At 53.4% G+C, this 4,776-nt stretch overlaps 1 long non-coding RNA gene across 2 annotated transcripts; it reads right to left on the bottom strand.

Annotated features, from left to right (window-relative positions):
• Positions 1-1,464: 1,464 nt before the first annotated feature.
• Positions 1,465-4,776, bottom strand: LOC124246718 (uncharacterized). 2 transcript variants are annotated; one of them, XR_006890566.1, is made up of 3 exons: positions 4,656-4,776; positions 3,538-3,627; positions 1,465-2,318 (listed from the first exon to the last, which is right to left on the bottom strand). It is a non-coding gene; the product is annotated as an uncharacterized LOC124246718 (long non-coding RNA). The 2 variants fall into 2 exon arrangements; XR_006890567.1 differs by having other exon boundaries at positions 3,538-3,590.

Here is a 4,776-nt window from a genome sequence, read left to right as displayed (position 1 = left end):
GGGATGGGTGGGATGACTGCCCTTTTTCTGTGTCCCATCTATCCTTTACCTACCTCCCCACTCACCATCCATCCTCCTTCCATTCTCCTCTCTATTTACCTATCCATTATCCTTCCATCCATCTATCCATCCATCAGCCCAGTCACCTGCCCATCCATCCATCCATCCATCCATCCATCCTTCCACATTCTCTTACTAACTTCCTTTTCCTCTCTTTCTCCCTTCCTCCCTCCCTTCCTATTGTCTGTCTTTCATTGAGCACCTACTTTATGCCACACAGCCTGCAGAAATCATATCTTAAATCTGTGTGTTAAACTGAGGCTCAGCCTTAAAAAACGTGAGGGATTCGGGTAGGAAGAGAGGACAGAAGCAGAAACCCAGGCAGAGGCTGGGAGATGGGTGGGTATGGAGGAGTCAGCAAGGGGACGGGCTGTTGGAGGTGGAGCTCAGTCTGCAGAGGGCATCATGGGAAATCGGCTGGCTGGAGAACTTAATCTTTACTTTTCTGAGAAGGAGCCAGTAGACAGTTAGTGAACCCATCTGTGGCTGGCCCTTGGCCACCTAACCATTTGTGTTCTTAACACCCCAAATGTGATTCTGGGGTGCAGGCACAGCTCTTTTCATCCCACACAACCTCACCCTACCTAGCTCAGATTCCTGGGTGACAGTTACGAAACATTTTACACTTTCAAAGCAGGCTCTGCTGCATGAATTTGGACATGACCCGTCCCCTCCCTGGGTCTCAGTTTCCCCATAAGTAAAGTTAAGAGGCTGGTCTGGATGACCCCCAAGGCCCTTTTTGGCTCTGACTTTTGGGGACCCTCTAGCAGGAGGGGACCTGTCATTGGAAAGTGATGCTTGCAGCTAGGCAGAGCTGGGGTTGAATCCTGCTGAGCAGTTTCCATGCTGTGGACCTTGGGAATTTCCTCAAGTTTCCTTCGCACCTGCTTCTATAACGCAGGGTGATCACTCTCTGTTCCAACAGCTTTAGCAGCTGGCGGGCTCAGACAAGGCCATGGACACTGAAACACCTGGCTCAGCCCATCTGTTGTGTCAGCCCAGGCTCTCACAAGGACGTTTGGCCCAGATGGGCAGGTTGGCCTGGGAAACCAGCAGGTGGCAGAGCTTTCTAGAGGAAAGGGGACCCGGACCTCAAGGAGGTGCTCCAGGCTCCCGATTGCCTCCTGTGCCTGCAATCTTGCCTGCCAGCCTGCTCCCAATTCCCACGCCAGCCCTGCCTTTCTGGTGGCAGAGGCTGAGGTTCAGCTCAGTTCAGTCCCCTGCCTGTCATTCCTGTAAGTGGCAGCCCTCAGCTCTGGGAGACCTTATCCTCACTACACACAGGTGGCTGGGACTTGGTGGGGAGAGGGATGGGCACAGGGAAGGGGCTGGGCAGAGGCAAGTGTGGAGGGCCAGAGAAGGAAGGGCAGGAGATACGGGACTCTGCCAGGAGGAGAGGAGAAGCCCAGCCCTGGGCAGACCCTGTGGGTCTGAGAATCACAAGGAGAGTTCCAGCTGGTCACTTAACTATGAGTCTCTCTGGACCTCAGACCTCTTACCTGTGACAGGAGGAGGATCCTGACTGTCCCCTCCTTTCCCCCAGGGCTGGTGGGGGCCTAGGAAAAGACTCTAGACATCAATGATTAGAGAAGCACTTCCCTGTTCAAGGGAGGCCGGCATGGGAGAGTTGTAGGGCATGCAGAGGGTTTGAGGAGGCCCGGGCTGGCTTTGGGGCTGGACGAGATAGGAGGAAAGAGTTCTTTCTTGGGTCTGGACTCCTGCCACCAAAGTCTCTCCTAAAAACCACAGGCCCTCAAGGGGCAAATGAGGTTCTTGAGCCCGGTGGGCGTCCAGAGCTCTTTGCCTCCACTGATAGATGGGAAAACTAGTGGGTGACAATTTAAGGGGAAACAGGATAGTTGCCTCGTCTCAAGGTAACTTCCTCAAGGTATTTATTAATTTCAATGGAAAAAATAGTAACTTTACAGTGGAGAGATCCTCAAACACCGCCTTAGCTAATGGACGAGGTTAACGTCACCAGCAATAAGACATTGACATACGTCTTATATACCTGAGATGACGCACTGAGAAGGAGACCACGGCATTTCTCTGTTTTTGTTGCCAAAAGGCTTAACTTAATCTGATGATGAGAGAATATCAGAAAAACCCAAACTGAGGGATAGTCTACAAAATAACTGACCGGTGCTCTTCAAAAATGTCACAGTCACGAAAGACAAGGAAAGACGGAGGAGCTGTCACAGACTGGAGGAGACAAAGGAGACACACGACTCATAGAAGGTGGAATCCTGGATTGGGTCCTGCAACAGAAAAGGCAGATTAGTGGGAAAACTGGTGAAATTCGAATCAAGTCTGTAGTTAATTACTAGTATTGGGCCAATGTAAATTTATTGGTTTTGATAATTATATAATGTTTATGTAACATGATCATATTAGGGGAAGCTGGGGGAGGGGTGCACATGAACTCTCTGTTCTATTTTTTTTTTTTTAATTTTTCTGAGGAAGATTAGCCCTGAGCTAACATCCACAGCCAATCCTCCTCTTTTTGCTGAGGAAGATTGGCCCTGAGCTAACATCATGCCCGTCTTCCTCTATTTTGTATGTGGGACCTGCCACAGCATGGCTTGACAAGTGGTGTGCAGGTCTGCATCCAGGATCTGAACCGGCGAACCCCAGGCTGCTGAAGTGGACTGTGCACACTTAACCACTGTGCCAGGCTGGCCCCTCTCTGTTCTATTTTTGCAACTTTCTCCTGAAAGTCTAAATTATTTCAAAATAAAAAGTTAAAAAAAAGAAAAGAGCTCTCTCCCAGAGCAGTTGTCTGTTTGTGAAGGAGCCAGAGAAACTGGGTGGTGGGAAGCGTGGTCCGGATACCTGAGAATTCTGTGCCTCCCTGCTGCCCGATCCCCGGTAGCAGGTTGACCTAAAAGCTGCTCCCAGAAGCCTTCAAGATTGGCCCTGCCCACATCTTATCACAACCATCTCCCCACCAAGTTTTCACCATCCCCTCTGCAACATGGATAGCTCCTGGTCTGTTATAGGGTGTAGGAGGTTGAACAGCGTCCCCCCCAAATTCATGTCCACCAGAGCCTCAGAATGTGACTTTCTTTGGAAATAGGGTCTTTGCAGATGTAATTATGGTAAGAATTGAGATGAGATCCTACTGGATTAGGTGGGCACTGAATCCAAGGAGTGTTCCGATGAGAGACAGGAAAGGACACACAGAGACACACAGAGCTGAAGGCCACGTGAAGACCGGGGCAGGGGGACTGGAGTGATGCAGCCACAATGCAACCAACTCAAGGAGCTGCCACAATCTGGAAGACGGAAGGCAAGATTCTGGCCTGGAGCCTTCAGAAGGAGCGTGGCTCTGCTGGCACCTTGATTTTGGACTTCTGGCCTCCAGAACTGTGAGAGAATAATTTTCTGCTGTTTTAATCCCCCAGGTTTGTGGGAATTTGTTATGGCCATCCCAGGAAACTAATACATATGGATTGCACTCTTCTTAGGTTTGCTCACCTCTGACGTAATTTCGATGTGTCTCCTGTCTTCCCTCTTGGGCTGCGGACTTCCTACAGACAGGGACAGTCTCTTCCATTAGACTGGGCTCTAAGCGGGGTGCGGGGGGGGGGGGCGGCTCAGACTGGGCTGTCCCCGAGGTCCCCTCCTTCCTTAGGATCCCATCACCTGGGCGGTCCCGCCCCGTCCTCAGCACACAATACGGGCTCTGTGGGGGGCTGCCTGGCCCTGCTGCCTCACCTGTTTGCATTGGCGTGGGTCCCCCCCACTGGCTAGGGCGGGGAGACTCACCGACCACAAGAAGCGCCGCCCAAGCTGCTCCTGCGCCCCCTCCTTCCTGAGGCAGCTGCAGCGAGGGTCAGGTAATGGCGCTCACACAAAACGTGCCTAGGAGTCCGAAGTGGGGGGTACTCTGGGCCCCAGCAGACAACCCCCCATCCCATTAACCCCACTGCCCCAGAAAGCTGCCTCTCCTCTAAATGTCATGAGCACCAGGCTGGGCCGTTGGCGCCCAGTTCCATGTCTGCAGGGGGAAGGGAGTCGGCTTCGGGATCTGAGCCAGGGTTCCAATCCTGGGGCGGGGGCAGACGTGTATTCCACGCTGCGTTCCATGGTCCGTGGGGGCAGGGAGGGCTGGCAAAGTCCTCTTAGATTGTGTGCATGCGTTTATGTCATCGGTTCCCTACCCTCTTGATCTTTTGGATTCCCCTTGGAGGGGCAAGGAGGGAGCCTCTTTGGAGGTTCCACTGAATCAGGTGAGGGGAAAGGAGAGCTGTTCTCGAGTCCTATGCTCCAGGGACTTTATCGGAGGTTCCCGGTGGCGGAGGAAGACAGGGTGGTGGGCGGCGCAGCGGCAGCCCCTATGGGGCTCTGCACCAGCTCTTGCTGGGGGGGGGGGTCCCTCTGAATGCTGCTTTTCTGTCTGGTGAGCACCCGCTGCCCCCCACCCCAGCCGAAAGCAACATGCCTCCCAACAAAAGCATCTGTCCCTCAGCTAAAATTCGCGGTGCCTCTCACCGGGGAAATTGTAGGGCTGGGCCTGGGTGGGGGCCCAGCCTCTGGAGGGAGATTAGGAGTGTCTGTCAGTGGGGGGCGGGGCGGGGCCCTCGCTTACTCACATCCTTGCAAGTGCTCCCCGTGGCAGATTTGGGAAGCGCACGGCCTCAAGTGCCTGTCTCAGCATTGTCTTCTGGGCTCCTAAGCCCCCCAGGTGGGGGCGGCTCCCAGACTTCTGCTTTG

The sequence above is a fragment of the Equus quagga genome, chromosome 11 (genome assembly GCF_021613505.1).
Source record: "Equus quagga isolate Etosha38 chromosome 11, UCLA_HA_Equagga_1.0, whole genome shotgun sequence".
Lineage (NCBI taxonomy): Eukaryota > Metazoa > Chordata > Mammalia > Perissodactyla > Equidae > Equus > Equus quagga.
Note: the sequence above shows the minus strand (reverse complement) of the source record. Positions and strands in the feature narration are given on the sequence as shown.